The 12,322-nt window shown below is 47.3% G+C and overlaps 1 protein-coding gene across 1 annotated transcript in view; it reads left to right on the forward strand.

Annotated features, from left to right (window-relative positions):
- The first annotated feature begins 3,042 nt into the window (after window positions 1–3,042).
- TRAF6 (TNF receptor associated factor 6) overlaps window positions 3,043–12,322 on the forward strand; it is a 31,211-nt gene continuing 21,931 nt past the window's right edge. The window contains exon 1 of the mRNA XM_065403909.1: window positions 3,043–3,071. The gene's annotated coding sequence lies outside the window, so the exon portion shown is untranslated. The remainder of the gene's footprint in view (window positions 3,072–12,322) is intronic.

A 12,322-nucleotide genomic window follows, 5' to 3' on the forward strand; every position in this document is an offset into this window, starting at 1 on the left:
AGGTCCTGACTCCTGTCCAGGCTGCCTGTGTACGGCTTCATGAGCCATGGCATTAAGGGGTAGGCTGGGTCCCCAAGGATCACGATAGGCATTTCAACATCCCCAACGGTTATTTTCTGGTCCGGGAAGAAAGTCCCTTCCTCCAGCTTTCGAAACAGAAGAGAGTGCCTGAAGACGCGAGCATCATGTACCCTTCCCGGCCATCCCACGTTGATGTCGGTGAAACGTCCCTTGTGATCCACCAGGGCTTGCAGCAGCATTGAAAAGTACCCCTTGCGGTTTATGTACTCGGTGGCTTGGTGCACCGGTGCCAAGATAGGGATATGGGTTCCGTCTATCGCCCCACCACAGTTTGGGAATCCCATTGCAGCAAAGCCATCCACTATGTCCTGCACGTTTCCCAGAGTCACTACCCTTGATATCACCAGGTCTCTCATTGCCCTGGCAACTTGGATCACAGCAGCCCCCACAGTAGATTTGCCCACTCCAAATTGATTCCCGACTGACCGGTAGCTGTCTGGCGTTGCAAGCTTCCACAGGGCTATCGCCACTCGCTTCTCAACTGTGAGGGCTGCTCTCATCCTGGTATTCTGGCGCTTCAGGGCAGGGGAAAGCAAGTCACAAAGTTCCATGAAAGTGCCCTTACGCATGCGAAAGTTTCGCAGCCGCTGGGCATCGTCCCAGACCTGCAACACGATGCGATCCCACCAGTCGGTGCTTGTTTCCCGGGCCCAGAATCGGCGTTCCACGGCATGAACCTGCCCCAGTAACACCATGATTTCCACATTGCTGGGGCCTGTGCCTTGTGAGAGGTCCATGTCAATTTCCTCATCACTATCGTCGCCGCGCTGCAATCGCCTCCTCCTCAGCTGGTCCTGGTTTTGCTTTGGCATGTCCAGGCTCTGCATATACTCCAGGACAATGCGCGTGGTGTTCATAGTGCTCATAATTGCCGCGGTGATCTGAGCGGGATCCATGATCCCAGTGATAGCTATGGCGTCTGGTCTGAAAAAAGGCGCGAAACTAGTATCTAAAGACCAGGGGAAGAAGGGAGGGAGGGGCAAGTGACGACATGGCGTACAGGTACAGGGAATTAAAATCAAGAAAGGTGGCTGTGCATCAGGGAGAAATACAAACAACTGTCACACAGAATGCACCCCCCAGGGATTGAACTCCTAAGCCTGGGTTTAGCGGGCCATTGATTTGACGGAGGGAGGGGGAAAGGAAATGAATACAGAACAAATCTATTTTTTACATCTTAAGACAACAGTGCAGCATGACTGATAGCCCTCGGCATTTTCTGGGTGCTTGGCAGCAAATACTGGGCGCGTACCAGTATGACGATGATGGATACCAATCATAATATACTATTTATTGCCAAAAGGCAAGGGGTTGCTGCTGTGTAGCAATGTAACCCTACGTGTGCCAGCCACATCTCTGCCAGCACCCAGATCGCCCTCGGCCTTTTCTGGGTGCTTAGCAGACAATACTTGGCAGAAAATAGTATACTACGACTGGTAGCCATCATTGTCCAACGAGGACGGTTAAAGGCAAGGGGTTGCTGCTGTGTAGCAATGTAGCCCCACGTGTGCCAGCCATATGTCTGCCAGCACCCAGATCGCCCTCGGCCTCTTCTGGGTGCTCAGCAGACAATACTTGGCAGAAAATAATATACTATGACTGATATCCATGATTGTCCGACGAGGACGGTTACCAGTCGTAATAAACCATCTACTGCCAAAAGGCAAGGGGCTGGTGCAATGCAGCCCTACGGCTGCCAGCCCCACAGCTACCAGCATCCCAATCGCCGATGAAGGCTACCACTCATGCTGCACCGTCTACCGCCAAAAGGCAGTTATCTGCTGCTGCTGTGTAGCAATGCAGTCCCACGTCTGCCGGCACCCGGAAGACATATGGTGACGGTGAGCTGAGCTGAGCGGGCTCCATGCTTGGCGTGGTATGTTGTCTGCACAGGTAACCCAGGTAAAAAGGCGCGAATCTATTGTCTGCCGTTGCTGTGACGGCGGGGGAGGGGCCTGACGCAATGTACCCAGAACCCCCCGCGGCACTGTTTTGCATCATTCGGGCATTGCGATCTCAACCCATAATTCCAATGGGCGCCGGAGACTGCCGGAGACTGCGGGAACTGTGGGATAGGTACCCATAGTGCAATGCGCCGGAAGTCGACGCTAGCCTCGGTACTGTGGACGCGGTCCGCCGACTTCATGCACTTAGAGCATTTTATGTGGGGACACACACAATCGGCTGCATACAACCGGTTTCTATAAAACCGGCTTCTATAAATCCGACCTAATTTTGTAGTGTAGACATAGCCTAAGAAAGAGATCCACAAAGGCTGAACGGGAAGTTACCTACATTAGCTAGTAGGAAATGCTAAGGAGAGGGGCAGGGAGTGGAGAGGGGGCTTATACATGTAAGTAGCTGACTGGGTGCACCTGGCTGATGGGCTGGTGCTAGGTGGCCTGGCTCCTTCTGCTCAGAGTCTCCAATTGCAAACCCTAAGCTTGTGTGAGGCACCTACACCTCATCAGCTGTTTAGGTAGCCCATGCAACCCCCATTTGCTTTTTATTTGCCTGTTTTAGTATTATGAGAGGGGGACCCAAAATATTCTGCTTAGGGCCCCCAGTGGGCTAGCACCGGCTCTGAGTCCTGACTTGCCCTCGGCTGACCCCAATGCTGGAGCGCTGCGGGGGGTGAGCTGCAAGGAGAGGCTCAGCCGGAGCAGGGATCCCTGCACAGGGCCTGAGAGGAGTCAGGCACCAGCCTCCAGCGCAGCGAGGCTCAGGCTGGTAAATCTCCAGCGGGGGCGGCGCACAAATGCTCCTCCCCGCCCTGTGCTGCCCAGGGCGGACACCCATCCTGGGCGGTGTCGCTGCCGCCGGCGGTGCGGGGTAAGTATCCGCGAGAGCGTCCCTGTCCGGGCGGACCGGCCGCAGGGGGCGCTGTGCAGCGCTGGCCGCCTTCCTTCCTCTCGGCCGCGGCGCCCGCCCGGAGCCGGAAGCAGTGGCCTGGCTGGGGCCAGAAAGCGAAGGCGGCGGTTCGGCCGGAGGTGAGTGTCCGGGCGGGGATCGCTGGGCCCCACCGGCCCCTTCCCGCAGCCCGGGCTGTCCAGGCGGCTCCGCCCCGACCCGGCTTCCCAGCCCTGACGCGAGGTCGGGGCCGCTGGGTTCTGTTCCCAGCTCCCTGCCCGGGCTCCGGTGCATGGGGCGAGCTCCGGGCCTGGGAGAGGGGCCCGCGGCGTCTCCCTCCCTCCCGGGGGGGCCCGCAGAGAGCGGGACACTGGGGCTGGCGGAAAGGAGCGGGCGGCTAGGAGCGTGGGTCGGGCTTAGCGTGGCCCAGGGCAGTTGGGTTTCAGACTGACCGCGGGTTGGGGGTCTTCCCAGAGGGTGAAAGGGCAAAATCCTGGATGTTGATAAACGCGAGAGGGGTCCGAGACGAGCCGCGAGAACGAGCACAGAAGGCGAGAACCTGTCTCAGAGTGATAGGTGAGCTGCTGGGGGCTACTTAGCTTAACAAAGAAAAGGCTAAGGGATGACTTGGTCACAGTCTGTAAGTATCTGTATGGGGAGCAAATATTTGCTAATGGGCTTCAGTCTGGCAGAGAAAGGTATAACCCATTCCAGTGGTTACTGGAAGTTGACACTAGCCTTATTTCCTGTCTGAATTTGTCATAATTTTTAACAGGGGAGTTAACCTCTGGAAGAAATTACCAAGGGTGGGTGGGGATTCTCCATCACTGGCAGTTTTTAAACTAAAATTAGATGTTTTTAAAGCTATGCTCTAGGAATTATTTTGGGGAAGTTCTGTGTCCTGTCTTATACAGAAGGTCAGACTAGAGCAGTGGTGGGCAACCTGCAGCCTGTCAGGGTAATTTGCTGGCGGGCCGTGAGACAATTTTGTTTACGTTGACTATCCGCAGGCACGGCGGCCCACAGCTCCCAGTGACTGCGGTTCACCGTTCCATGGGAGCTGTGGGAAGCGGCAGCCAGCCCGCGCCACTTCCCGCAGATCCCATTGGCTGGGAACGGCGAACCACAGCCATTGGGGGCTGTGGGCAGGTGGCCGTGCCTGTGGACCATCAGTGGAAACAAACTGTCTTGCGGCCTGCCAGTGAATTACCCTGACGGCCACATGCAGCCCGCGGGCCACAGGTTGCCCAACACTGGACTAGAGGATTCCAATGGTCCTTTTTCTGGCCTTGAAATCTCTAAAGCAGCATGATTTTTTTCTTCAGTGGAAACTATGCCTTCAGTCTAGGCTGTGTTTGTAGACACTGTGAGCCAGATTCTTCCCTCACTCTTTACAGCAAGCACCCGTCCCATTGAGATTAGGTTTGTATTGGTTTACATGAGGGGAATATTTGGCCACTGATTAATTGATCCTGCTCCCTGATATCCAGATGGACTTCTTTTTGTGTGATCTAGTGGCTTGCATCCTGAGTTCTACCCAAACTCTGTCAGAGTCCTTGTATAGTCTTGGACAAATCACTTGATTTCCATTTGTGTCTCCATTTTCCCGTCTGTAAAATGGGGATAATATCTACTTTAAGTGCTTTAGGAATTGGTTAATTGATTTATAAGTGCTTTAAAAATGAAATCTGAGAGCGCATACAATTTGCTTGCAAGAATGGTAGTTGCTCTCTGGTACAGACAGGCAGTATTTGATATTTATAACAAATATTTTAAGTTCTTCCCTTGCCAAGTATAATAGCTTGAAGGGTTTTTATTTGGGGTAAATTCTTGGGATAGATACTGTGTGTTTTCTCACTTGATCCTGATCCTTGCTGCCTTCTATTAGTTTGCTAATGCCAATGCTGGCTTTAAAAAATGATCATCCTGTATTTTTGCTCAGTTCTTTGAGCCTAGAAACTGGTGGTAGATTCTCTTTTGAGCTTTTTCTAACTTTTCATCTGTTAACCCCATTAATGAGGCCATAGTTTGTGGTATTTTTCTGACATTCATAGGATGCAACACAAATAATGGTATTGAAAAAGAGAGACTGACTTAGCTGTGTATATGTGAGTTTACAGCTCTCAGTGTGTTAGATGTGAAGATTATTCTTGGTGGTGTGGGGAGAGGAAAAGAAACCCTGCCTAGTATAACTTGCCTTACCTGGTATCCCTCTCCATCTGTGCAATAAGTTATGAGTGCAATAACACTGGTTTCATTTAATAAATTCTGCCTCAAACAAGGTAACCTTATGCCTCTTTAGATTTGAGGCAAGAGAGTTGTAAAACTGATGAGATTGTCAGACCAGTTTGGATTGCATCTATTGTTTAAGATGATGGGAAACCTTCCTCCTATTAAGTGATAGTCTGTAATCCTAGAGAATTAGTGTGGTCATAATATTACAAATGATTAATGGAACCACCTTGTCAGAGGCAAAGAATGCCTCTGACAAATGTTTAGCACTGCACAGCCAACAGCTATTCATGAGCAATGTGGATTCTATTCTGTCTCATATCAACAGAATGGTTAAGTTCTGAATACCATCTTCAGTGATGGAAAAGATAAAAAGAATATAGTTTGGGAATCAGCGCTTGTCATTAGAAAGTCACCTTTTGATTTGCAAGTTCTAAACATGGAACCCCTTTAAGTCATTTTTCTGCTTATAATTGCGTTGAAGCTATAGCATCTTGTTTCCATACACTTCTGTAAGCTACAGGCGATGAGAAGAGTGCTAGCAAACTGAGTTTCTCTACAGATCCTGTGAATAAATTTAATATCAAGAGCCATAGTTGTCTAGTCCATGACTTTATATTCATGTTATTTCACTTTTGTTGTAGCATGAAAGGACCACAAAATTAGTCTCAATACCATGCAGAGAACTTATTCACGTATTAAGTACTCTTGATAAAACAGTAGAACTATTTTGGTGATGGCCAGCAAATGAGTCTCTTGCCCACACTACGTACACACCGGTCTGCTGCTCATTCCATGTTCCTCTCCAGTTTTTCCTCACAATTAAACTTTTTCTGGAGTTTCACCAGGTACTAGTGAATGAGAAGGGAAATACCATGTAGGTCTCAGGTTTTAATGTTGTAAATTAATATGCTGTGCTGTTTTTTTGTTTTGTTTTTTAAATCATACTGCAAATAGTTTTGCTACTAAAAATCCATTCCATGGAAAATCTTTGGAGATGAAGTGTACATGTTTTCAGTTCAGTGAACTTAATTAATCCAGAACCTCCAGAAAAATAACTTTTTATATCACAATAGTGCCCGGAAGCCCAAGTTAATTTCAGAGCTCAATTGTGTTAGTGGCTGTACAAACACATAGTGCAACACAAATGATCTCTTGCTTTCACCTGTCAAAGTGGAAATAAAAGTAAATATCAGAGTAAAAAGAGGAGGGATATTTCAGTTGTTTAACAATAGTATGGTTGTGTAGCACCATCTTATCCAAAGGTCTCACAGCATTTCTACAAACACTAACTAATCTTCATGACCATTTTATGAGGTTAGAAGATGCCTTAAAATAAGGCACTGATACTTGACATGGGTCACTCTGCAGATCAATGGCAGAGCCAAAAATAGAACCCAGGAGTCCTGTTTGGCCCTGCTTTTGAAAGTATGCGTATTTTTAACTTTAAGTACATGGCTGCTCCCATTGAAGTCAATAGGACTAGTATAAACAAATCTAATCATGCACAAAGTGTTTTCAGGATCAGAAGAGAGGCTATGCTTAAAGCAGACAGACAATCTTAGGTACTTGTATCATCCCCTTTACCGCCATATCTGAGCACCTCCTAATCCAGCAATCGGCAACGTTTGGCACACAGCCCGCCAGGGTAAGCCCCTTGGCAGGCCGGGCTGGTTTGTTTACTTGCCGCGTCTGCATGTTCGGCTGATCGCGGCTCTCACTGGCAGCGGTTCACTGCTGCAGGCCAATGGGGGCTGCGGGAAGCGGCGCGGGATGAGGGATGTGCTCACCGCAGCTTCCCGCAGCCCCTATTGGCCTGCAGCGGCAAACTGCGGCCAGTGGGAGCCGCAATCTGCCAAACCTGCGGACACGGCAGGTAAACAAACCAGCCCGGCCCGCCAGGGGGCTTACCTGGCGGGCCGTGTGCCAAACGTTGCTGATCCCTGTCCTAATCTTTAATATAAATCTTCACGGCACCTCTGAGTATGGGGAACTGTGGCATAGTGAGAAACGCAAATCTGTAGCAGATCAGGAAATTAAACCTGGTTTTCTGCATCCCAGGCTGGCATCCTAATCCGTGAACCATCCTTTGTGTGTCATAAATGACACTTGCTCTGTATTTACTTATATCGATACAATCTCTCTAAAGTATTATTTTGAGAAACTGAATATAGCTGAGAAGTATTTCAGCTGAATTAAAAAATAGTGTCAACAGATGTACTGGCTCTTTAAATTATTTAATAAGCTTTTTTTAATTACACTTATTCACTATTTGCCATCTGATGTTCAAGGGCAGTCACACCTGGGGCCATTTAAAACATACTCAATGGAAATGAGATCCTTTTCTTAGTGTTCTACCTTGGACTGTGAATGCATTTTTTGTTTATCATAATTTGCCTCCTGTTCAAGAAATCTTATTAAAGTAAGAAAAGCCCCACCAAAAAAAAAAAGTTTTGATTAACCAGGACATGCACCCTCGGGGGAGAGACTACATGCATAACTGAGTAGCCCCCATCTAATCTCCTAAGTAACACTAAGTATGCAATTACTTAATCATAAAAGATTGTCAACATTCTCTCCAAGCAAAGAGAAACTAGCTAGAAAGCTTCAGAAATTCCCAGAGGCCTAAAGAAAGAGCAATTATATCCAGCACCAATGACTGGAACTGAAATGAAGTCTTACAGACTTCAGTTATTGCTGTTGGGGTTTTTTGTTTTTGTTTTGTTTTTTGCTTTGAACAAGAACATTTTCATAGTCTTAGGTTGACAGTTAAATAATATTTAATCACAGTTGTTATTGGCCAAGTGATTAGGGAGTTTTAACTGTCACTAGTAAAGAACTTCTATGCCTCAAGGAAAAATTTGGAATGAAAATCAACTATTACTAAGGGCATTAGCAAGAAAACAGAAATTCTGTTTTTTGCATTTCATGTGCTCTGTTTGAATGTATTACATTTTGCTTCTCTAGCACCTTCCAATGTAAGGATCTCAATGTGCATTACAAATATTAGTGTAAACTTGCAACACTCTTTGTATTGTTATCCCCAAATGCAGTGGTCCCCAACCTTTTTGTGGCCAGTAGCACATTCATGTTTTCAGAAGAGTGTGGCGGGCGCCAACAATTTTTCAAGGCTTATTTTGTATCTGTACATTAAATAATACCAAAAACATCATATTTAATATTACCTTTTTTACCTTATGGATTAATATATTATGTAATTTTACATGTAAAAGGTATTAATTAAATTATTCGGCAAAATTAAGGAGTTTTTACAAAATAAATATCATAAACATTCGGTCCATTCCGCGTTGGGGACCACTGCTCAAATGGGATGAAAGTGAGTGAGTCTCAGAGACTACGGACCTGATCCTGCACCCTTCTCTGGATATAGTGCACATTAAAGTAGTGAGTAGTCCTATTGACTAATATGCCTTGTAATAGTGTTTATGGGATTGAGCTCTAAGTAAGGTGCCCAAAGTCATATGGCAAATTTGCGGCACAGATTGGAATTAGAATGGCAATCTCTTGACTTCCAAACCTGCATCTGCATCAAAACCATCTCCTTCCTTGCACTGAAGTAATTGCCTCTGCTGGCAACATTGTATAGACTGGAGGGTTGGAACAACAGGGTTAGATTTTGGTTTAGTAACTTCATATAAGGAATATGGCAGTGGTCCCCAACGCGGTGTGCGCGGGCGCCATGGCGCGCTGGGGCATTTATGTGTGCCCGCCTAGTGCCCAGCAGGGGAGAGAAGCCGCGGCCCCCGCCTGCCAGGGACAGAGAACTCCGGGGCTGCAGGCTGCGGGCGCCGGTGTTCTCTGTCTCTGGCAGACGCGGGGCTGCGGCTTCTCTCCGGCTTTGAAGCTGGAGAGAAGCCGCAGCCCCGCGGCTGCCGGGGAGAGAGAACTCCAGGGCTGTGGGCGCCGGTGTTCTCTGTCCCCAGCAGGCGCAGGGCCCGCCTAGTGCCCAGCAGGGGAGAGAAGCCAGGGCCCCGCGCCTGCTGGGGACAGAGAACTCCGGGGCTGCAGGCGCCGGTGTTCTCTGTCCTCGCGGCTTCTCTCAGGCTTCTCTCTGCACTGCCCAGAACTGCCGCTCCCCCCCCCCCCCAAATGCTCTGCCTCTGCAGATTAAAAAAGAGCAAATTCACATGGTAAGGTGAAAGAGTAATTGCCGAATAATTTAATTAATACCTTTTACATGGTATTATGTATTGGAAGAATATTGTTCCATAACTATTCTGGCCTGTTTTCATTTTATTGATTTTTCCTTATATCCTGACTAGTCAATATGTATTTTTCTTTTTGTCAGCCCTATACATGAGGCAGAGAAATAATAGTAAAAATGTATAGAAAATTCCTAGTGTCTAGTATACATGACTTCAGATTGTTATAACAACGAGGAGTCTTTGTGGCACCTTAAAGACTAACAAATGTATCCTGGGTTAGTGTTTTTGTTGTGTGGTGTGTAGTTGCTGGTGAGTATTTGCTCCAGGTTGGGGCGCTGTCTGTAAGCGAGGACTGTCTCCCAAGGTCTGTGAGAGTGAGGGATTGTCCTTCAGGATAGGTTGTAGATCCTTGACGATGCACCAGAGAGGTTTTAGTTGGGGGCTGTAGGTGACGGCTAGTGGCGTTCTGTTACTTTCTATGTTGGGCCTGTCTTGTAGTAGGTGACTTCTGGGTACCCTTCTGGCTCTGTCAATCTGTTTCTTCACTTCACCATGTGGGTATTGTAGTTTTAAGAACGCTTGATAGATCCTGTAGGTGTTTGTCTCTGTCTGAGGGATTGGAGCAAATGCAGTGGTATCTTAGAGCCTGGCTGTAGACAATGGATCATGTGATGTGGTCTGGATGAAACTGGAGACATGTAGGTAAGTATAGCAGTCAGTAGGTTTAGGGTGGTGTTTATGTGACCATCGCCTCCTTTCCATGGGTACAGATAATGATGTCGTCTTCAATGTAGCGCAAGTAGAGTAGGAGTGTTGGGGAATGAGAGCTGAGGAAGCTTCTAAGTCAGCCATAAAAATGTTAGCATACTACGGGGCCATGCGGGTACCCATAGCAGTCACAGGCACAGATTGTTATAGTGACTAATACATCTCTTATATTGATTCTAGAAAGCCTAGCAAGGTACATACCAAATATGTAGAATATAAGGGAATATAAATTGTATACAACGTGCGGAGAGAGAGCAATAGGATTTGTTACCTCCTTAAATTTTTTTTTCTCTCTCACTAGTCCCTCACTAGTCACTCTGAGTGTAACCATTTACTGTGTGATTCTGCCTTCCTTGTACATCCGAAATGCTTGCTGACTTCAACAGGTGTCTTGAGTGCAAAAGAGATTTAGGACTCATTGTGTGACTTGTAGATTGGGCATTTAAATTATTTTACCTAAACTTGGAGTTTTCTTTGTTTTACTTAAAACATCTTTACCGTGTTACAAAAGTTTTTAAGTTCGAATGTAGATTCTTATCTTGCATAGATAGTCTAAAGAAACGGCTATTGGTATTTTGAGCCTTTTGGCGGGAGGAGGGTAAATCATGAGACGTGTTGTTCATGTAAGAGCCAGCTCTTCTGGTCTGACTGAGATAACCCGTGTAGTCTCATTGCTTCATAGTGCAGGAGTGCAAGTAGCTTCACAGCATCAAGTTACCTGCTGGTTAAAAGTTCAGTTACAGTTTGATCTTAAAGCACAAGAGGCAATACTGAGGGGCCTTTGGAGTCCTAAAATGTAGCCTGGGCCTGCTCTCTGGACCTAGGGATGTGACTGACAGAGAAGTGTTCAGCATTACATTCTCCATTTTTATCAGAGCAGCTTTCTCTGTTGGTAGCAGTCTGAGTAAATTTGATGTAAATTGTGACAACCAGCACCAGCCATCAGCAGCTATCAGGAAAAGCCGTGCCTGACTACCCAACTCAGAAAGCATCTCTTCAGCTACTGCCCCTAAGAGGTGAAGTCTTCAGGCTCCTGTCAAATAGTCGTCTGTAGGACAAAACTGAGTGCATCTTACAGTAACTCCTCACTTAACGTCGTCCCGGTTAACGTTGTATCTTTGTCGCTGATCAATTAGAATGTGTTTGTTTAAAGTTGCGCAATGCTCCCTTATAACGTTGTTTGGCAGCCGCCGGCTTTGTCCACTGCTTGCAGAAAGAGCAGCCTGTTGGAGCTAGCTAGTGGGGACTTGGAACCAGGGTGGACCGGCAGCCCCCCTAAGTTCCCTGTGCAGCAGCTGCCCAGCAGGCTATCCCCGGGCAGTTCAGCTGTCCCTCCCCGCACTGCCATGCGCTGCTCCTACCCTCTGCCTTGGAGCTGCTCCCGGGAGCCTCCTGCTTTCTGTGCAGGGGATGGGAGGGGAAGAGGAGTGCTTATGTCAGGGTGTCCCCCTTTCCCCCCGCTCCTGTACCCCATCTCCACAGATCATGGGGGGGACAGAGCTCAGGACGGAGGGAGCTTGCTGGCAGCAGCTGCTGTCTCAACTTGCCAATCTACTTTAAAAGGCAGTGTACTTAGAGTGGGGTCAGCGTACTTAAAGGGGCAATGCGCCTCTCTCTCTCTCTGTCACACACATGGTGTTTGTGTCTGTCTCACACACATGCACACCTTCTCTTTCTCCCTTCCCCCCCCCCCCCCCGCACTTTGGAAAGTCGAGGGAGTGGTGCGCTCCAGTGGGATACCGTGGGTTCATCATCACATTCAGTTTCCACAGGGAATGTTTGCAGCCACTTTTGTCTGTCAAAAAAAATTTCCCTGGAACCTAACCCCCTCTCCCCCCATTGACATTAATTCTTATGGGGAAATTGGATTCGCTTAACATCGTTTCGCTTAAAGTAGAATTTTTCAGGAACATAACTACAATGTTAAGCGAGGAGTTACTGTATTTTACACACAGGCTAAAAATTCTACACGGTTCCTTAAAAAGAGAAGCATTACGGAAATTAATTCTGAGCTTGTTTCATTTTTTTTTTTTTTTAAATAGTTACTGTGTGGATTTATAGACATATGTATGCACTCCAATTTAGTTTCAGATGTTCAGTTAATTGAACAAAATATAGCCTGAACTGCTTAGTTTGGTATTGCCTTTAGTTACCAAGAATAAATGGCCGACATTTAGGCCACAATGTGCGTATAAAGCATTCCACATAACTTGTCCAGGCTTCTG

This window comes from Emys orbicularis, chromosome 4, assembly GCF_028017835.1.
Source record: "Emys orbicularis isolate rEmyOrb1 chromosome 4, rEmyOrb1.hap1, whole genome shotgun sequence".
Classification (NCBI taxonomy): domain Eukaryota; kingdom Metazoa; phylum Chordata; order Testudines; family Emydidae; genus Emys; species Emys orbicularis.